The 23,424-nt window shown below is 40.3% G+C and overlaps 3 long non-coding RNA genes across 3 annotated transcripts; 1 reads left to right on the forward strand and 2 right to left on the reverse strand.

Annotated features, from left to right (window-relative positions):
- Positions 1–573: 573 nt before the first annotated feature.
- Positions 574–3,823, forward strand: LOC129835809 (uncharacterized). The gene is made up of 4 exons (XR_008756539.1): positions 574–1,016; positions 1,366–1,478; positions 2,949–3,061; positions 3,550–3,823. It is a non-coding gene; the product is annotated as an uncharacterized LOC129835809 (long non-coding RNA).
- Positions 3,824–13,908: 10,085 nt separating this feature from the next.
- Positions 13,909–16,681, reverse strand: LOC129835579 (uncharacterized). The gene is made up of 3 exons (XR_008756459.1): positions 15,108–16,681; positions 14,715–14,826; positions 13,909–14,620 (listed from the first exon to the last, which is right to left on the reverse strand). It is a non-coding gene; the product is annotated as an uncharacterized LOC129835579 (long non-coding RNA).
- Positions 16,682–20,346: 3,665 nt separating this feature from the next.
- Positions 20,347–23,424, reverse strand: LOC129835580 (uncharacterized). The gene is made up of 3 exons (XR_008756460.1): positions 21,546–23,424; positions 21,153–21,264; positions 20,347–21,058 (listed from the first exon to the last, which is right to left on the reverse strand). It is a non-coding gene; the product is annotated as an uncharacterized LOC129835580 (long non-coding RNA).

Raw genomic sequence — 23,424 nt, forward strand, 5'->3', positions numbered from 1 at the left:
TGACATGGGAGCTAACTAGCTAGCAAGCTAACAGCGTTCTATAGGTAGCTAGCTGCTTATCAAAGTTAGATAACTGGTTAATTTGACCGAAACATTTTACAATGTTTCTCAAATGAATGTGTCGCTGGCTAATTCATTTGATCATGCTTTATGACACAGGTTCAGATACATTTTTAGAATGGTTGGGTTTTTCCCTTTAATCTCTGTTCGACACGTGTTGTTATCTTCTGACACTACAATACATTTTATTTTGTCCTTTCCAGCATTGTAACTCTAAATAATCCCATATGGGGCTTTACCTTTTGCGACTGACCACTGCTGGTGTTTGGTTTGCTGCCACCATTGTTCAAGCCTACGCTCTGTGCTCACCCTCAGATTTTGTATCCGTGATAGCTGCTGATAGCAGGTGATAGTAATGCACAAGCTAGGCCAATTTGAAACATTGTCATCTACTGGCATCATTTACCTGCCCGATTCATAAGCTCCAAATCACCGTTAGGAAAAAACTTGAAAACCCCATTAGAGTTTTGCCTAAAGTAAAAAAACAAATATCCTAAAACTCAAGAATGTATGTTTTTTATTTAATTTAATTTAGCTTTGCAGTCAAAGATAATAGTTTCGGTATAGTGTTAGTTTTTCAACAGTTTTTCTTAATTATTTTTTCTTCAGTTTACTCAATTGTTTTTCCAATTTTAGATACAGTTTAAGTTTACAATACACACACACACACACACACACACACACACACACACACGCACAAACATAAGCATGCGCACACAAACAGAAAAAATCACGGAACAAAAACTTTATTGGCTTTTGTCTTCAGACTTAAGAAACATTCCCTGACATGAAATGCAACTGTGGTGGTCTTCTGAAAAACGTATTCCATGTGTTTGTCCCAGGCCAGACTTTACAGCAGCATGGATGAATCTGGGAATAGTGCAGAACAGAGCTACTGGATTGCCATCAGATTCCCGAAGAAATACCCAGACAGTTACTACAACCTGGGACTCCTGGTGAATACATAGGTTGGGCTTAAAGCCACATTCTGGAAGATTTCATAATGTGCAATGGTCATTTTAGTAAAGGATATACCCTCTGATTGACTTCTATAGCCCCATGTCTAAAACTATCATGACAATCTCAAGTCCATAAGTCTGTCTGAATTTTAGAGGTTACATTTCTCAACAAAGTAAGGAAATGTTTCTAACTAAGTAGCAGGTCTGCTGTTAGCCTGAAATACAGACTCCAGGTTATAGCTTGAATGCTTCACATTACATCAAGTGACGTTACTAATACATCAATGGATGAAGGTGATGTGATTTGCTAGAATCGTAAAGTAATCTCCTCCCCTACCCTCTCCAGTATGTAGACCTGAACAGACACCTAGATGCTCTGAATGCGTGGAGGAACGCTTCAGTACTGAAGTCTGACCACAGTCTTGCCTGGAACAATTTGGTCAGTGCTGGACAACACTGGTAAGCACACACACGCAGGCACACACCCCTACATACACACACCACTTACACACACACACACACACACACACACACACACACACACACACACACACACACACACACACACACACACACACACACACACACACACACACACACACACACACACACACACACACACACACACACACACACCACAGTTGATATCTAATGGGAGATATTATAAGTGACAATGCCCATCACTTGTTGTGTTTTGTGCCAAAACTATTTTGGATATTCAAAATCCAGTTATGGATGAATTTCCATTGATTAGACAAATGCCCCATATTTCTACACATTCATCCATATGCACAATTTTTCAAAGATTGTTTCCGAGCGTTAACAGCAGTAAAGACAGAGACAACTTTTCATTTTTTGGTGGAAACATTTGTTCTCAGCGCTCAATGTGATTAGACCGGAAGAGCAGGAACCGGCAATGCTTGAAATGTATGTATTAAAGCTTTGTGTGTGGAGTTTTCTAAAGGCACTCTTCCCTGCAATGTGGAGAATGCGCTGATTTCCAGATGCTGGCGCCCTTTTTGTCAGAAGCCTCTCCCGAGGGGGCGGAGTCTCCCAAGAGGGCCAATGAACCGTCCAATCACCAGCTAGCGAGGCCATGATCAAACGCAAAGCAGACACAATCAGAGAAGTGCCTCCTCAGAATTCAGTATCCCCCTTCCTAACCCCCCCTCCACATCATTTGTTCCCCAAATCTGCCAAGGGTACATCTCACCAAAAAACTCAAATTAACTGGGGTGTAAGTTTTTTTTGCTGCTGGGTTCTTTCTTCTCTCTTATATTGCACAGAGATAAAGCTGAGCTAACACACACACACACACACACACACACACACACACATACACACACACACACACACACACACACACACACACACATACACACACACACACACACACATGTATGATGGGGCACAGAGCATGATTCAGGCCCTCACTCTTCACCCCCAACACTCTCTCTCCCTCCCTCTCTCCCCCTCGGTCTCTCTCCCTCCCACCTTCCCTCCCTGGTCAGACTGACAGACAGGTCTCTGACATAGATCAATAAGCAGAACAGAGCTACTGAACACAAGCCAGTGGTCCTTGTGTTCAACTCCTAATTAGGAGGTTAAAGCAGTCTTCCATGTGTGGCGAGGAAAAACTCTGCTCTACACACCACTGACAACACAAACACACTTGGCACTCAGTGTATTTAGGATTCATAATTATATAATTTTATCCATGCTATGAAGGTATGCATTTGCTTTAAAGCTTCATGCATTCTTACAAGCAGTTGCCATTTCTACTCTGTTAATCCATTGACTTCCAATAAAGATAACTTGTAAGCAGGCTTGTGTAGGGTGTCAGTTTTAAAATGCGTTCTCCTCATGACTTGGATTTCCTCTATCAGTCTGTCCTTCTCATGTCTATCCCTTCTCTTTCCTGTTGTCTAGGCAACCTGTCCAAGGCGGAGGTGATTGGCCGAGATGCCCTGAAGCTCCTCCCTAACGACCACACCATAATGCTCTCATTGGCTAACGTTCTGGGCAAACTACAGAAGCATGAGGTCAGTCAGCACTGTGAGAAATTGCTTACAATTAATTTACCTCTTATCCAATCCGAACTTCAGATAAGTGCATGTGTGATGTCCAGCATTGAAGTCAATGGGATATCATTTTTTTACCGACTGTATAAAAAAAATGCGTGCACACACACACGTTTTGTATTGCTATTTTTGTGGGGACTAAAGAATTGATTACCATCCAAAATCCAATTTTCCCTAAATCTAACCTAACATTAACCCCAAATCACTAACCCTAAAAATATACCAAACTCCTAGCCGTAAGTGTGCATAAGGTGGAACGTTGTAGATATTAATGTAAGGAATACAGGCTAACGTGAATTGAAATTCATTATTCTTAATGTTAAAGGCATGTTTGTTCTACATAATACATTTCTATCTGAGTGTTCTACAACATGTCCTGCTAAAATATGTGTCTTCGGCTTCACGATAACAAGTCTTTGCACCTCTCCTCTCTCTCTGCTCCATATCAGCGGTGCTGTCCCATCACTGGAGTAAGATGGAGCTGGCAAAAAAGCACTATGGACTGTCTCTGATGCTGGACCCAGAGGCCCCGGGTACCCAGGACAACATGCTGCAATGCAAACTGGACCAGCTTTACATTGCCAAACCACCCTGTGCCACTCAACTACTGACTGCATGCCACCTACACACACACACACAGATCTTTGAATCATGCTTGAAACTTCCAGTCTAATTTTTGCTATCCCTGTCAAAATAAACGTTTAAAAAAAAAAAAATCACAGTGGTGTTGGTAAAAAGCTGAGGGGTGGGCATGAAGAAATTCCTAGACAGCGGTAAGAATGCAAGGACTGACCATCCATTATATAAAAAGAACAGTTTTAACTATGTTATGAGTACTCTCGGTGCCAGTCGATCATATTTTCCATGACAACGTTATGAAACATGGGCTACTTGCAAATTTGGCTCAATATACACTGAACAAGAATATAAAAGCAACATGAAAAGTGTTGGTCCCGTGTTTCATGAGCTTCCAGGAATTGTGTATAGATCCTTGTGACATGGGGCTGTACATTATCATGCTGAAACATGAGGTGATGGCGGCAGATGAATAACAAAACAAAAAGCTTCAGGATCTCATCACAATATCACTGTGCATTCAAATTGCCATTGATCAAATTCAATTGCGGGTCTATAGCGTATGCCTGCTCATACCATACCCCACCTCCACCATGGGGTGGAGTCTGCAAACCACTCACCCACATGACGCAATATACACTGTCTACTATCTGCCCGGTAGAGTTGAAACTGGGAATAAGCACACTTCTCCAGCGTGCCAGTGGCCATCAAATATGAGCGTTTGCCCACTGATGTTGGTTATGAATCCGAACTGCAGTCAGGTCAAGACCCTGGTGAAGACGACAAGCTCGCAGATGAGCTTCCTTGAGAGGGTTTCGGACAGTTTGTGCAGAAACACTTCGGTTGTGCAAACCCACAGTTTCATCGGGTGGCTGGTCTCAGACGATCATGCAGATGAAGAAGCCAGATGAGGAGGTCCTGGTCTGACGTGGTTATACGTTGTCTGCGGTTGTGAGGCTGGTTGGACGTACTGCCAAATTCTCTAAAATGATGTTGGCGGTGGCTTATGGTAGAGAAATTAACATTCAATTAATTTCAGCCCTGCACTCAGGACATTTCAGATAAATAAGCTTTTTGTGCGTATGGAAAATATTTTATGTCAGCTGAAAATGTCCCTGTTCTTCCATGGCCTGCATACTTACCAGACATGTCACCATTGAGCATGTTTGGGATGTTCTGGATTGACGTGCACGACAGCATGTTCCACTTACCGCCAAAAGCCAGCTACTTTGCACAGCCGTTGAAGAGGAGTGGGACAACATAGCACAGGCCACAATCAACAGCCTGATCAACTCTATGCGAAGGAGATGTGTCGCGCTGCATGAGGCAAATGGTGGTCACACCAGATACTGACTGGTTTTCTGTACTGCCAGTCATGTGAAATGCATAGATTAGTGCCTAATGAGAGAGAGAAATAATTATTATATGGAAAATATTAACCTACAGGAATCAAACAAGCTATGTTTGCTTCAATTGCATCCCATTAATGAGAGGAAAGAAATGCAACACTGGTGCCAGTCCATCAGTCCTCGCACATACAGTGCCTTCAGAAAGTATTCACACCTCTTGACTTTTTCCACATTTCAATGTGTTACATCCTGTTTTTTTGTCACTGAACTACACACAATACCTCATAATGTCACAGTCGAATTATATTTTTCAAAATTTTTCCAAATGTATTACAAATGAAAGCTGAAATGTCTTGACTCAATATGTATTCAACATCTTTGTTATTGCAAGCCTAAATAAGCTGAGGTAAAATGTGCTTAACAAGTCACATAATAAGTTGCATGGACTCACTCTGTGTGCAATAATAGTGTTTAACATGAATTTTGAATGACTACCTCATCTCTGTACCCCACACATACAATTATCTGTAAGGTCTTATCTGTAAGCAGTGAATTTCAAAAACAGATTTAACCACAAAAACCAGGGAGGTTTTTCAATGCTTCGCAAAGAAGAGCACCTATTCGTAGATGAGGGCAAATAACAAACACAGAAAATGAATATCCCTTTGAGCATGAATATCCCTTTGAGCATTAACCTGTCTGGCACCGGGGTTCCGCTAGCGGAACTCCTCCCACATTACACTGAAAAGGCAGAGCGCGAAATTCAAATAATATTTTTGAGAAATATTTAACTTTAACACATTAACAAGTCCAATACAGCAAATGAAAGCTACACATCTTGTGAATCCAGTCAACATGTCCGATTTTTTAAATGTTTTACTGCGAAAACACCACATATATTTATGTTAGCTCACCACCAAATACAAAAAAGGACAGACATTTTTCACAGCACAGATAGCATGCACAAAGCCAACCTAACTAACCAAGAACCAACCAAACTAACCAAGAAACAACTTCATCAGATGACAGTCTTATAACATGTTATACAATAAATCTATGTTTTGTTCAAAAAATGTGCATATTTGAGGTATAAATCAGTTTTACATTGCAGCTACCATCACAGCTACTGTCAGAAATAGCACCGAAGCAGCCAGAGTAATTACAGACACCAACGTCAAATACCTAAATACTCATCATAAAATGAAAGGTACACATCTTGTGAATCCAGCCAACATGTCCGATTTTTTAAATGTTTTACAGCGAAAACAGCACGTACATTTATGTTAGCTCACCACCAAATACAAAAAAGGACAGACATTTTTCACAGCACAGGTAGCATGCACAAAGCCAACCTAACTAACCAAGAACCAACCACACTAACCAACAAACAACTTCATCAGATGACAGTCTTATAACATGTTACACAATAAATCTATGTTTTGTTCGAAAAATTTGCATATTTGAGGTATAAATCAGTTTTACATTGCAGCTACCATCACAGCTACCGTCAAAAATAGCACCGAAGCAGCCAGAATAATTATAGAGACCAACGTGTATTACCTAAATACTCATCATAAAACATTTCTGAGAAATGCATCGTGTACAGCAAATGAAAGACAAGCATCTTGTGAATCCAGCCAATATTTCTGATTTTTTTAAGTGTTTTTCAGCGAAAACACAATTTAGCATTATATTAGCTTACTACAATAGACTACCACACTACCGCATTCATTCATCAAGGCACGTTAGCGATAGCAATAGGCACGTTAGCGTTAGCGAATAAACCAGCAAAAGATATTAATTTTCACCTTCCTTCATAAACCTTCCTCAGATGACAGTCCTATAACATCAGGTTATACATACACTTATGTTTTGTTCGAAAATGTGCATATTTAGAGCTGAAATCAGTGTTTATCCATTATGCTAACGTAGCTTATTTTTCCCAGAATGTGCGGATTTTTCTATTAGAATCTCACCTATTCTGACCAAATAGCTATTCATAAACATTACAAAAAAATACATGTTGTATAGGAAATGATAGATACACTTGTTCTTAATGCAATCGCAGTGTTAGAATTCTAAAAATATCTTCATTACGACATAAGGCTTATGTTATAGCGAGAGAGTGGCCAAAACCTGGGCGCAAAACTACTAGTACACAGTTCGACAGATATATGAAATAGTATCACAAAATGGGTCCTACTTTTGGTGATCTTCCATCAGAATGTTGGACAAGGGGTCCTTTGTCCAGAACAGTCGTTGTTTGGATTTAGAACATCGGTTTTCCCTCCTGAATTAGCAAGCACACTGGCCAAGTGGCGCGAAGCTCTCCATTCTGAACAAAGGGCACACAACGCAACACGCCTAACGTCCCAAATAAATGTCAATAATCTAATAAAACTATATTGAAAAAACATACTTTACGATGATATTGTCACATGTATCAAATATAATCAAAGCCGGAGATATTAGTCGTCTATAACGACAGCTTTTCAGAAGGCAAAACCAGATCCCTTCTCGCACGCGCTCCAGAAAACAGGAAACTGGTGAGACGTCATGCCAAGAGATTTTATTCGACCCCAGATCAAGTTATACACTCCATTTCTTCTCTCACTGCCTGTCGACATCTAGTGGAAGACGTATGAAGTGCATGTATACTAATAAATATCAAGGACATTTATAGGCAGGCCCTAGAACAGAGCATTGATTTCAGATTTTCCACTTCCTGTCAGGAAGTTTGCTGCAAAATGAGTTCTGTTTTACTCACAGATATAATTCAGACGGTTTTAGAAACTAGAGAGTGTTTTCTATCCAACAGTAATAATAATATGCATATTGTACGAGCAAGAATTGAGTACGAGGCCGTTTAAATTGGGCACGATTTTCCCCCAAATTGAAAACAGCGCCCTCTGTCCTCAACAGGTTAACCTTTTCTCAATAGAGGGTGCTGTTTTCACTTTGTAAACATTTCGTTCCCAAATTCTTACTATTGGATAGACAACACTCTCTAGTTTCTAAAACAGTTTGAATTATATCTGTGAGTAAAACAGAACTCAAGTTGGAGCAATTTTCCTGTGAGGAAGTGAGAAATCTGAAATCAGGCAGGCTGTTCTGGGGTCAGTTTATTAATTTGCATGTCTTCTACTGGTCGAGATGTACTGCATACGCCTTCCCCTAGATGTCAGCAAATAGTGAGAATTGGAATTGAGTTGCTAGGCAGATCTGAGGCCATATAAATGGGCTTGGAACGTGAGGTGCAGTCTTTTCAACATTCCCCATGACGCAAGACAGACCTCAGGATTGCGTTCTGGAAAGCTCCCGTTATAGGCCTTAGATATATCCGGCTGATTTTATTCGATATAGGTGTTAAAGACATCATAATGTTGTTATTTTAAACCGAGTTATATCAGTTTATATCAGTATATTGCGATTTTCGGATATTTCTTAGTGCTGCGTTATAGTGAGTTGGACACGTCTTCGCCACATGGCTAATGTTTACTGCTAATTCCAAAGTTGAAGGCGACAATCTACAACCGAGCAACGATTCCTCTGGACAACTTGCCCAAGATTCTGATGGGAGCTCATCAAAAAATAAGAAGTATTTATGATGTTAATTCGTTGTTCTGTTGAAAAATGTAAAACTCCTATTCCGCCAATAATTTCGGTGCGGTCGCTTTAACGCACGCTGTATGTCGTAGTAACGTTAATTTAAAAAATGTAACACAGCGGTTGCATTAAGAACTAATGTATCTTTCATTTGCTGTCCAACCTGTATTTTTTTGTCAAGTTTATGATTAGTTAATGATTAGATTAGGTGCCTCCCAAGATTTCTCCCAACATTTTGTTGTCAGCTTGGCTACTATTCTCATTGTATAACCACGATTTGTGCCGCTAAATATGCACATTTTCGAACAAACTCTATATGTATTGTGTAATATGATGCTATAGGACTGTCATCTGAAGAGGTTTGAGAAGGTTAGTGAAAAAATTTATATCTTTTGCTGGTTTATTCGTTATCGCTATTGTTGGCTTGAATCAATGCTGCTGTGTGGTTGGCTATTGTAGTAAGCTAATATAATGCTATATTGTGTTTTCGCTGTAAAACACTTAAAAAATCTGAAATATTGGCTTGATTCACAAGATCTGTCACGGGTTTCTAAAGTAGAACCCAGAAGCAGACCAGGACAAGGAGAGTAAGACGAAGGTGAGTATTTATTTACAAGTTTAAATGTAGTGATAGAAAAATCCAAGTGGCGGAGCGGGCCGCGGAGGTGAGTTGATGGGATTGAATTGGCAGATCCAAGGAAGTAACTGAAGTCACCGACGACCAGGTAGGGATGGGATGAGTGTTCCGGGTGAATGACTGTAGACAGAAAAAACAGAGGTGAGTTCAAGGCAAGCAAGACGTACAAAACAACAAAACAAACTCTATCAAACTGGAGGCTGATACGCTGGCACAACATACTGTTCGTGGCTAACGATCCGGCAGGGAATGGATGTCAGGTCAGCGCTTATGAAGTGGAGGGGTGATGATCAGGACCAGGTGTGCAGATAGCTGATGGGATACAGGTGCGGGTACTCAGAGATCCTCCAACTAGCTACGTCGCCCGGCAACCAGACAGGGTGTGTTCCAGGACACCGGAAAAAACACTCCAGGACAGAACACAGGCAAAAACAGACTCAGGAAGCGGGATTCGTGACAAGATCTTTGTCTTTCATTTGCTGTACGCTGTGTATTTTTCATAAATGTTTTATGATGAGTATTTAGGTAATTCACGTTGGTCTCTGTAGTTATTCTAGTTACCTTGGTGAGAGTTGTGATGGTGGCTGCAATGTAAAACTATGATTTATACCTGAAATATGCACATTTTTCTAACAAAACATATGCTATACAACAAATATGTTATCAGACTGTCATCTGATGAAGTTGTTTCTTGGTTAGTGACTATTTATATCTTTATTTGGTCGAAATTGTGATAGCTACCTATGCAGGAAAAAAAATGGTGGGAAAAAAAGTTGTGTCTTTTGCTATCGTGGTTAGCTAATAGAAATACATATCGTGTCTTCCCTGTAAAACATTTTAAAAATCAGAAATGATGGCTGGATTCACAAGATGTGTATCTTTCATCTGGTGTCTTGGACTTGTGATTTAATGATATTTAGATGCTAGTATTTACTTGTGACGCTATGCTAGGCTATGCTAGTCAGCTTTTTTACTGATGGGGGTGCTCCCGGATCCGGGATTGGGATGAAGTAGAAGTTAAAGAGTAATATATTTTAATTACGTAACTATTCTAAACCTTGAGTCTACTAAATGGTTCCCTTTGAGAGGCATTGCAAAATCTCCCTGGTCTTTGTGGTTGATTCTGTATTTGAAATTCACTGCTCGATTGAGGAACCTTCCAGGTAATCATATGTGTGGGCTATAGAGATGAGGTAGTCGTTCAACAATCATGTTAAACACTATTATTGCACACAGACAGAAGTCCATGCAACCTATAATGTGAGTTGTTAAGCAAATGTTTACTCCTGAAGGCATGCCGTAGCAAAGGGGTTGAATACTCTTTGAACACAATACATTTTAACATTTCATTTTTTATTAATAAAAAAAACAAAAACAAAAAAAACATAATTCCACTTTGACATCATGAGGTATTGTGTGTAGGCCAGTGACACAAAATATCAGTTTAATTAATTTTAAATTGAGACTACCACAACAAAATATGGAACAAGTCAAGTGATGTGAATTATTTTTCTAATGAAGATATTTTCGTGTTTAATTTTTCATATTTATTCGTACAAATATTCACATTTTTGTCAACTTTGATATTACAGAATATTTTGTGTAGATCGATGACAACAAATTACCATTTAATACATTTGAATCCCTCTTTGTAACACAACAGAATAGGAAAAAGTAAAGGGGTGTGTCTAAAGGACTTTCTGAAGGAACGGAATGCTGATCATCATTACATTTTTGTCCCCTTGTGAGACCATATGCTGACACATGCACATTTGTGGCCTGCTGCAGGTCATTTTGCAGGGCTCTGGCAGTGCTCCTCCTTGCACAAAGGCGGAGGTAGCGGTCCTGCTGCTGGGTTGTTGCCCTCCTACGGCCTCCTCCACGTCTCCTGATGTACTGGCTTGTCTCCTGGTAGCGCCTCCATGCTCTGGACACTACGCTGACAGACACAGCAAACCTTCTTGCTACAGCTCGCATTGATGTGCCATCCTGGATGAGCTGCACTACCTGAGCAACTTGTGTGGGTTGTAGACTCCGTCTCATGCTACCACTAGAGTGAAAGCACCGCCAGCATTCAAAAGTGACCAAAACATCAGCCAGGAAGCATAGGAACTGAGAAGTGATCTGTGGTCACCACCTGCAGAAACACTCCTTTATTGAGGGTGTCTTGCTAATTGCCTATAATTTCCACCTTTTGTCTATTCCATTTGCACAAGAGCATGTGAAATGTATTGTCAATCAGTGTTGCTTCCTAAGTGGACAGTTTGATTTCACAGAAGTGTGATTGACTTGGAGTTACATTGTGTTGTTTAAGTGTTCCCTTTATTTTTTTGAGCAGTGTATTTTAGCCATCCACATTAGACGTCTAATGAAAAGGCCCCCCATCCTGTTGATGTGAGCTGCTGGATAGCACACTTGCACTTGATATAAATGTATTGATGAGAAAGTGAACTTGCCATTTCCAAGAAGGACCTCAGTGGGGAATTGGGGATTCCCTGATTTGTGATCTGTTGCCGACAAGGTTTCATTACATAGGCCAAGGCTCTATACTTTTTTATTGCACTTTTAATTAAACTGACACATTTGTTAATGTGCGTCACCCAAAATATGTTTTTTGTCTCTGGCTTGCACAGCACAGGTGGTTGCCCAAATTCACTGTAGTAGGCAAGGCCTAAAATACAGGCTGTTATACGGATGATGGGTTAATAGCTCAGCCTATGACGGAACTTCTAATTTACACCTCTTTGTATAATTCGTGCACTACATGTAATACACGCCGTTCATGTGCAATCTTGCGCAATTCATGCATCTTCACTAGCATCTTCGCTGGCCTCTCTCCATTCCTCGTATAGCTCTTGAACCAATAGCCTAGCCCTATGTGTGTCCCAGAAGTAGCAGTATAGCTTGGTCACTTGTTTTGAGTAATAATAAAAAAGACATATTCGAGGAAAGAAGCACCTTGCTCTTGCTTGCTGGAAATAAAATAGACTGCCGTGTTCACAATGAACTTGCAGGGACGTTTGAAGGGCGAGAGCTTTTCTGGTGTGATGTGATCACTATGGCTGGTGGTAAAAATACAAATGAACGGGAATCCTCTGTTCTTCCAGCGCCATATTTTTCTTTTTATAATAAAATGTATTACATGAGACTCCCCAATGTTAGAATGTTTCATATCAAATGTATGAATTCACTTAGTTTTCCTAACAGTCTGATTTGCATAAACATTTTGATTGGATGATAGCTGTCCCACTTGGAGCACACTGGTTAAATTCATTTTGTTTCTTGAACCAATGTAGGATAGACTTGACCTCCTTGCCCAATTGGGTGAGGGTTATTGAGTCAGAATCAAATCCTCTGATCTCCTCCAGATCATTAATGATAGACTGCTAATATTTGAAGAACTCTTTGGCAAATGACATGACTGGCACATTGTGGAATGTAATAGCTGAACAGAGACTACAACTAGGCTATGTTTTGAGACTGTACAGTGTTTGTTTACATTTACATTGTTTACAAACAATGGAGTAGAACAAGCCAATATGATGGGTTCTGAATGGGTACGACAGTTGAACTAAGCTCATTTATAAGTGTCACGTTCCTGACCTATTTCTGTTAGTTTGTTATGTGTGTTAGTTGGTCAGGACGTGAGGTTGGGTGGGCATTCTATGTTTTCTGTTTCTATGTTGGTTTATGGGTTGCCTGGTATGGCTCTTAATTAGAGGCAGGTGTTTGGCGTTCCTCTAATTAAGAGTCATATTTAGGTAGGCGTTTTCACAGTGTTCGTTGTGGGTGATTGTCTTCCGTGTCTGTGTATATGTTTGCACCATACGGGACTGTTTACGGTTTGTTCGGTTTGTGTAGCCTATGTTTCCTATTCGTGCGTTCTTCTTGTGTTATGTAAGTTCGTCGTCTAGGGGCCTGTTGCACAAAACTAGGATAAGGGATTAAGCCAGGATATCTTGGTGATCCTGGCTCAATTGATCCGTAATCCGGTTGCACTAAAGATGGATAGGGGGCAGGAGGATATGTTATGGTATAAATTACCATGGAGATTTATTCTGTGGAGCTAGCCTGCTCCAGACCAGGCTAAATTCCAGGATCTATTTAATCTCATCCCTAATGTTAGTCAGCAGTCACCACAAATGGAAACCAATAGTTATTTCACTGCTCACTATACATTGTTATCACATATAACTATATAATTTTTATATGTTGCTAACATTAGATAATTTACAGTTTCCCATAGACTATAAGGCTATATATAAAATGATAGAATATTAGGGCCACAGAGGGGAAAAAAACACAAGTAATAATATTGTAACCAGTTGTTTTAAAGGAGGACATTTGTTAAAATGACAGATGTGGGGCATTTCGTGAAATTGTACTTCAGTATGGTTTCATAAACAAAGACATGCTGATGTGCCAGAATATTAAGTATCACATTGTCATAAGTATCAAAACTGTAAAAACAATATGTAGCTTTTCTGCAGAAAGAACCAGCCTCATAAATTTATGACTTTATCCTTTTTCTTCAGTGTGGCCCTAGTACTCTGTCATATAAACAAATACACATTCCATGTGAATATAAAAACACAATGTGTAACATTATGTTCCTTTATTGAATAAGGACAAAACAAAGCAGGTAAACCATCAGCTCCTTTCGAAACTGAAGACACAGTGACTCTACAAGATGGAAAGCACAGAATCCAAGCATATTATACAAAATGATACATACACATTCAAAGGTCTGTATATAACACACCCTGCATGTCTGCACACTAAAATAAATGCAGGACAAATCCATACACATCAACTGAACAGACAAATGAATGGATGCAGTAGCCTCCCTGCAGCCTTGTATTACACACAGTATACCGCACAAACATCATAAGAGGCCAAATTCGTAAAAAAACGAACCCAAAAAAAACCAAATTCCTCTGCCACCGCAGGACATATTTAACCAAAATTGAAAGCACACATACTAACTAAAATAATTCAACACATATTGGTCCCTCAGCAGCCGACCACTGTCGTCATCAGGGAAGATTGCCGGATTGTCCCAGTCCATGGCTGGTGGCACTCTGGGGGCCCTCTCCTTCCTCAGGCAGGCCACATTGTGGAGGACAGCACAAGCCACAGTAATATCACATGCCCTAACAGGGCTGACCCTTAATTTGTGAAGGCAGTGAAAGCGTGCCTTCAGGAGGCCAAAGGTCATTTAAACTCTGGCCCTGGTCCTGGCATGGGCATGGTTGTAGGCCTGCTGTGCTTCCTGGGGGTCTGTGAAAGTTGTCAGGAGAAAAGGCTGGCAGCCATACCCCCTGTCTCCCAGCAACATACCAGAGAATTCACCTGTCAACACAAAATCTCATCATTACTACCTCATAAACACAGTGATATTCTTGACACAGCCATGATGGTTATAAATAGGGGTTATGTGGCTTACCTTGTGATAGGCACTGATAGATTTCAGAGGCCCGAAAGATTCTGGAGTCATGGACTGAGCCAGGCCATTTTGCCACAACATTGCTGATCACACAGTCAGCATTGCAGACCATCTGAAATCATAAGATGAGGAATATTACACCAATCAATGCACATCACTGGCAATGCAGAGTGTTCGTCAATGGACAATATCAAAAAGTTATGTTCACCTGAACATTAATGCTGTGAAAGGATTTCCTATTCACAAAATCGGCCTCATGGGCACCTGAGGGGGCTTTTAACCTTATGTGTGTGCAGTCCACTGCACCAATGACATTGGGGAAACCTGTCACACAAAGTAATGAGTATCCTACTATGTGTTAACAGTTGTCCTGTAATTTGTAGATCCTCTTACCTGCAATCCTATAGAACTCCTCTTTTCACGCTGTATGTCGTAGTAACGTTAATTTAAAAAAGGTAACACAGCGGTTGCATTAAGAACTAATGTATCTTTCATTTGCTGTCCAACCTGTATTTTTTTGTCAAGTTTATGATTAGTTAATGATTAGATTAGGTGCCTCCCAAGATTTCTCCCAACATTTTGTTGTCAGCTTGGCTACTATTCTCATTGTATAACCACGATTTGTGCCGCTAAATATGCACATTTTCGAACAAACTCTATATGTATTGTGTAATATGATGCTATAGGACTGTCATCTGAAGAGGTTTGAGAAGGTTAGTGAAAAAATTTATATCTTTTGCTGGTTTATTCGTTATCGCTATTGTTGGCTTGAATCAATGCTGCTGTGTGGTTGGCTATTGTAGTAAGCTAATATAATGCTATATTGTGTTTTCGCTGTAAAACACTTAAAAAATCAGAAATATTGGCTTGATTCACAAGATCTGTCACGGGTTTCCAAAGTAGAACCCAGAAGCAGACCAGGACAAGGAGAGTAAGACGAAGGTGAGTATTTATTTACAAGTTTAAATGTAGTGATAGAAAAATCCAAGTGGCGGTACGGGCCGCGGAGGTGAGTTGATGGGATTGAATTGGCAGATCCAAGGAAGTAACTGAAGTCACCGACGACCAGGTAGGGATGGGATGAGTGTTCCGGGTGAATGACTGTAGACAGAAAAAACGGAGGTGAGTTCAAGGCAAGCAAGACGTACAAAACAACAAAACAAACTCTATCAAACTGGAGGCTGATACGCTGGCACAACATACTGTTCGTGGCTAACGATCCGGCAGGGAATGGATGTCAGGTCAGCGCTTATGAAGTGGAGGGGTGATGATCAGGACCAGGTGTGCAGATAGCTGATGGGATACAGGTGCGGGTACTCAGAGATCCTCCAACTAGCTACGTCGCCCGGCAACCAGACAGGGTGTGTTCCAGGACACCGGAAAAAACATTCCAGGACAGAACACAGGCAAAAACAGACTCAGGAAGCGGGATTCGTGACAAGATCTTTGTCTTTCATTTGCTGTACGCTGTGTATTTTTCATAAATGTTTTATGATGAGTATTTAGGTAATTCACGTTGGTCTCTGTAGTTATTCTAGTTACCTTGGTGAGAGTTGTGATGGTGGCTGCAATGTAAAACTATGATTTAAACCTGAAATATGCACATTTTTCTAACAAAACATATGCTATACAACAAATATGTTATCAGACTGTCATCTGATGAAGTTGTTTCTTGGTTAGTGACTATTTATATCTTTATTTGGTCGAAATTGTGATAGCTACCTATGCAGGAAAAAAAATGGTGGGAAAAAAAGTTGTGTCTTTTGCTATCGTGGTTAGCTAATAGAAATACATATCGTGTCTTCCCGGTAAAACATTTTAAAAATCAGAAATGATGGCTGGATTCACAAGATGTGTATCTTTCATCTGGTGTCTTGGACTTGTGATTTAATGATATTTAGATGCTAGTATTTACTTGTGACGCTATGCTAGGCTATGCTAGTCAGCTTTTTTACTGATGGGTGTGCTCCCGGATCCGGGATTGGGATGAAGTAGAAGTTAAAGAGTAATATATTTTAATTACGTAACTATTCTAAACCTTGAGTCTACTAAATGGTTCCCTTCTTTGAGAGGCATTGCAAAATCTCCCTGGTCTTTGTGGTTGATTCTGTGTTTGAAATTCACTGCTCGATTGAGGAACCTTCCAGGTAATCATATGTGTGGGCTATAGAGATGAGGTAGTCGTTCAACAATCATGTTAAACACTATTATTGCACACAGACAGAAGTCCATGCAACCTATAATGTGAGTTGTTAAGCAAATGTTTACTCCTGAAGGCATGCCGTAGCAAAGGGGTTGAATACTCTTTGAACACAATACATTTTTACATTTCATTTTTTATTAATAAAAAAAAACAAAAACAAAAAAAACATAATTCCACTTTGACATCATGAGGTATTGTGTGTAGGCCAGTGACACAAAATATCAGTTTAATTAATTTTAAATTGAGACTACCACAACAAAATATGGAACAAGTCAAGTGATGTGAATTATTTTTCTAATGAAGATATTTTCGTGTTTAATTTTTCATATTTATTCGTACAAATATTCACATTTTTGTCAACTTTGATATTACAGAATATTTTGTGTAGATCGATGACAACAAATTACCATTTAATACATTTGAATCCCTCTTTGTAACACAACAGAATAGGAAAAAGTAAAGGGGTGTGTCTAAAGGACTTTCTGAAGGAACGGAATGCTGATCATCATTACATTTTTGTCCCCTTGTGAGACCATATACTGACACATGCACATTTGTGGCCTGCTGCAGGTCATTTTGCAGGGCTCTGGCAGTGCTCCTCCTTGCACAAAGGCGGAGGTAGCGGTCCTGCTGCTGGGTTGTTGCCCTCCTACGGCCTCCTCCACGTCTCCTGATGTACTGGCCTGTCTCCTGGTAGCGCCTCCATGCTCTGGACACTACGCTGACAGACACAGCAAACCTTCTTGCCACAGCTCGCATTGATGTGCCATCCTGGATGAGCTGCACTACCTGAGCAACTTGTGTGGGTTGTAGACTCCGTCTCATGCTACCACTAGAGTGAAAGCACCGCCAGCATTCAAAAGTGACCAAAACATCAGCCAGGAAGCATAGGAACTAGGAACTGAGAAGTGATCTGTGGTCACCACCTGCAGAAACACTCCTTTATTGAGGGTGTCTTGCTAATTGCCTATAATTTCCACCTTTTGTCTATTCCATTTGCACAAGAGCATGTGAAATGTATTGTCAATCAGTGTTGCTTCCTAAGTGGACAGTTGGATTTCACAGAAGTGTGATTGACTTGGAGTTACATTGTGTTGTTTAAGTGTTCCCTTTATTTTTTTGAGCAGTGTATTTTAGCCATCCACATTAGACGTCTAATGAAAAGGCCCCCCATCCTGTTGATGTGAGCTGCTGGATAGCACACTTGCACTTGATATAAATGTATTGATGAGAAAGTGAACTTGCCATTTCCAAGAAGGACCTCAGTGGGGAATTGGGGATTCCCTGATTTGTGATCTGTTGCCGACAAGGTTTCATTACATAGGCCAAGGCTCTATACTTTTTTATTGCACTTTTAATTAAACTGACACATTTGTTAATGTGCGTCACCCAAAATATGTTTTTTGTCTCTGGCTTGCACAGCACAGGTGGTTGCCCAAATTCACTGTAGTAGGCAAGGCCTAAAATACAGGCTGTTATACGGATGATGGGTTAATAGCTCAGCCTATGACGGAACTTCTAATTTACACCTCTTTGTATAATTCGTGCACTACATGTAATACACGCCGTTCATGTGCAATCTTGCGCAATTCATGCATCTTCACTAGCATCTTCGCTGGCCTCTCTCCATTCCTCGTATAGCTCTTGAACCAATAGCCTAGCCCTATGTGTGTCCCAGAAGTAGCAGTATAGCTTGGTCACTTGTTTTGAGTAATAATAAAAAAGACATATTCGAGGAAAGAAGCACCTTGCTCTTGCTTGCTGGAAATAAAATAGACTGCCGTGTTCACAATGAACTTGCAGGGACGTTTGAAGGGCGAGAGCTTTTCTGGTGTGATGTGATCACTATGGCTGGTGGTAAAAATACAAATGAACGGGAATCCTCTGTTCTTCCAGCGCCATATTTTTCTTTTTATAATAAAATGTATTACATGAGACTCCCCAATGTTAGAATGTTTCATATCAAATGTATGAATTCACTTAGTTTTCCTAACAGTCTGATTTGCATAAACATTTTGATTGGATGATAGCTGTCCCACTTGGAGCACACTGGTTAAATTCATTTTGTTTCTTGAACCAATGTAGGATAGACTTGACCTCCTTGCCCAATTGGGTGAGGGTTATTGAGTCAGAATCAAATCCTCTGATCTCCTCCAGATCATTAATGATAGACTGCTAATATTTGAAGAACTCTTTGGCAAATGACATGACTGGCACATTGTGGAATGTAATAGCTGAACAGAGACTACAACTAGGCTATGTTTTGAGACTGTACAGTGTTTGTTTACATTTACATTGTTTACAAACAATGGAGTAGAACAAGCCAATATGATGGGTTCTGAATGGGTACGACAGTTGAACTAAGCTCATTTATAAGTGTCACGTTCCTGACCTATTTCTGTTAGTTTGTTATGTGTGTTAGTTGGTCAGGACGTGAGGTTGGGTGGGCATTCTATGTTTTCTGTTTCTATGTTGGTTTATGGGTTGCCTGGTATGGCTCTTAATTAGAGGCAGGTGTTTGGCGTTCCTCTAATTAAGAGTCATATTTAGGTAGGCGTTTTCACAGTGTTCGTTGTGGGTGATTGTCTTCCGTGTCTGTGTATATGTTTGCACCATACGGGACTGTTTACGGTTTGTTCGGTTTGTGTAGCCTATGTTTCCTATTCGTGCGTTCTTCTTGTGTTATGTAAGTTCGTCGTCTAGGGGCCTGTTGCACAAAACTAGGATAAGGGATTAAGCCAGGATATCTTGGTGATCCTGGCTCAATTGATCCGTAATCCGGTTGCACTAAAGATGGATAGGGGGCAGGAGGATATGTTATGGTATAAATTACCATGGAGATTTATTCTGTGGAGCTAGCCTGCTCCAGACCAGGCTAAATTCCAGGATCTATTTAATCTCATCCCTAATGTTAGTCAGCAGTCACCACAAATGGAAACCAATAGTTATTTCACTGCTCACTATACATTGTTATCACATATAACTATATAATTTTTATATGTTGCTAACATTAGATAATTTACAGTTTCCCATAGACTATAAGGCTATATATAAAATGATAGAATATTAGGGCCACAGAGGGGAAAAAAACACAAGTAATAATATTGTAACCAGTTGTTTTAAAGGAGGACATTTGTTAAAATGACAGATGTGGGGCATTTCGTGAAATTGTACTTCAGTATGGTTTCATAAACAAAGACATGCTGATGTGCCAGAATATTAAGTATCACATTGTCATAAGTATCAAAACTGTAAAAACAATATGTAGCTTTTCTGCAGAAAGAACCAGCCTCATAAATTTATGACTTTATCCTTTTTCTTCAGTGTGGCCCTAGTACTCTGTCATATAAACAAATACACATTCCATGTGAATATAAAAACACAATGTGTAACATTATGTTCCTTTATTGAATAAGGACAAAACAAAGCAGGTAAACCATCAGCTCCTTTCGAAACTGAAGACACAGTGACTCTACAAGATGGAAAGCACAGAATCCAAGCATATTATACAAAATGATACATACACATTCAAAGGTCTGTATATAACACACCCTGCATGTCTGCACACTAAAATAAATGCAGGACAAATCCATACACATCAACTGAACAGACAAATGAATGGATGCAGTAGCCTCCCTGCAGCCTTGTATTACACACAGTATACCGCACAAACATCATAAGAGGCCAAATTCGTAAAAAAACGAACCCAAAAAAAACCAAATTCCTCTGCCACCGCAGGACATATTTAACCAAAATTGAAAGCACACATACTAACTAAAATAATTCAACACATATTGGTCCCTCAGCAGCCGACCACTGTCGTCATCAGGGAAGATTGCCGGATTGTCCCAGTCCATGGCTGGTGGCACTCTGGGGGCCCTCTCCTTCCTCAGGCAGGCCACATTGTGGAGGACAGCACAAGCCACAGTAATATCACATGCCCTAACAGGGCTGACCCTTAATTTGTGAAGGCAGTGAAAGCGTGCCTTCAGGAGGCCAAAGGTCATTTAAACTCTGGCCCTGGTCCTGGCATGGGCATGGTTGTAGGCCTGCTGTGCTTCCTGGGGGTCTGTGAAAGTTGTCAGGAGAAAAGGCTGGCAGCCATACCCCCTGTCTCCCAGCAACATACCAGAGAATTCACCTGTCAACACAAAATCTCATCATTACTACCTCATAAACACAGTGATATTCTTGACACAGCCATGATGGTTATAAATAGGGGTTGTGTGGCTTACCTTGTGATAGGCACTGATAGATTTCAGAGGCCCGAAAGATTCTGGAGTCATGGACTGAGCCAGGCCATTTTGCCACAACATTGCTGATCACACAGTCAGCATTGCAGACCATCTGAAATCATAAGATGAGGAATATTACACCAATCAATGCACATCACTGGCAATGCAGAGTGTTCGTCAATGGACAATATCAAAAAGTTATGTTCACCTGAACATTAATGCTGTGAAAGGATTTCCTATTCACAAAATCGGCCTCATGGGCACCTGAGGGGGCTTTTAACCTTATGTGTGTGCAGTCCACTGCACCAATGACATTGGGGAAACCTGTCACACAAAGTAATGAGTATCCTACTATGTGTTAACAGTTGTCCTGTAATTTGTAGATCCTCTTACCTGCAATCCTATAGAACTCCTCTTTTCACGCTGTATGTCGTAGTAACGTTAATTTAAAAAAGGTAACACAGCGGTTGCATTAAGAACTAATGTATCTTTCATTTGCTGTCCAACCTGTATTTTTTTGTCAAGTTTATGATTAGTTAATGATTAGATTAGGTGCCTCCCAAGATTTCTCCCAACATTTTGTTGTCAGCTTGGCTACTATTCTCATTGTATAACCACGATTTGTGCCGCTAAATATGCACATTTTCGAACAAACTCTATATGTATTGTGTAATATGATGCTATAGGACTGTCATCTGAAGAGGTTTGAGAAGGTTAGTGAAAAAATTTATATCTTTTGCTGGTTTATTCGTTATCGCTATTGTTGGCTTGAATCAATGCTGCTGTGTGGTTGGCTATTGTAGTAAGCTAATATAATGCTATATTGTGTTTTCGCTGTAAAACACTTAAAAAATCAGAAATATTGGCTTGATTCACAAGATCTGTCACGGGTTTCCAAAGTAGAACCCAGAAGCAGACCAGGACAAGGAGAGTAAGACGAAGGTGAGTATTTATTTACAAGTTTAAATGTAGTGATAGAAAAATCCAAGTGGCGGTACGGGCCGCGGAGGTGAGTTGATGGGATTGAATTGGCAGATCCAAGGAAGTAACTGAAGTCACCGACGACCAGGTAGGGATGGGATGAGTGTTCCGGGTGAATGACTGTAGACAGAAAAAACGGAGGTGAGTTCAAGGCAAGCAAGACGTACAAAACAACAAAACAAACTCTATCAAACTGGAGGCTGATACGCTGGCACAACATACTGTTCGTGGCTAACGATCCGGCAGGGAATGGATGTCAGGTCAGCGCTTATGAAGTGGAGGGGTGATGATCAGGACCAGGTGTGCAGATAGCTGATGGGATACAGGTGCGGGTACTCAGAGATCCTCCAACTAGCTACGTCGCCCGGCAACCAGACAGGGTGTGTTCCAGGACACCGGAAAAAACATTCCAGGACAGAACACAGGCAAAAACAGACTCAGGAAGCGGGATTCGTGACAAGATCTTTGTCTTTCATTTGCTGTACGCTGTGTATTTTTCATAAATGTTTTATGATGAGTATTTAGGTAATTCACGTTGGTCTCTGTAGTTATTCTAGTTACCTTGGTGAGAGTTGTGATGGTGGCTGCAATGTAAAACTATGATTTAAACCTGAAATATGCACATTTTTCTAACAAAACATATGCTATACAACAAATATGTTATCAGACTGTCATCTGATGAAGTTGTTTCTTGGTTAGTGACTATTTCTATCTTTATTTGGTCGAAATTGTGATAGCTACCTATGCAGGAAAAAAAATGGTGGGAAAAAAAGTTGTGTCTTTTGCTATCGTGGTTAGCTAATAGAAATACATATCGTGTCTTCCCGGTAAAACATTTTAAAAATCAGAAATGATGGCTGGATTCACAAGATGTGTATCTTTCATCTGGTGTCTTGGACTTGTGATTTAATGATATTTAGATGCTAGTATTTACTTGTGACGCTATGCTAGGCTATGCTAGTCAGCTTTTTTACTGATGGGGGTGCTCCCGGATCCGGGATTGGGATGAAGTAGAAGTTAAAGAGTAATATATTTTAATTACGTAACTATTCTAAACCTTGAGTCTACTAAATGGTTCCCTTCTTTGAGAGGCATTGCAAAATCTCCCTGGTCTTTGTGGTTGATTCTGTGTTTGAAATTCACTGCTCGATTGAGGAACCTTCCAGGTAATCATATGTGTGGGCTATAGAGATGAGGTAGTCGTTCAACAATCATGTTAAACACTATTATTGCACACAGACAGAAGTCCATGCAACCTATAATGTGAGTTGTTAAGCAAATGTTTACTCCT

This window comes from Salvelinus fontinalis, chromosome 36, assembly GCF_029448725.1.
Source record: "Salvelinus fontinalis isolate EN_2023a chromosome 36, ASM2944872v1, whole genome shotgun sequence".
NCBI lineage: Eukaryota > Metazoa > Chordata > Actinopteri > Salmoniformes > Salmonidae > Salvelinus > Salvelinus fontinalis.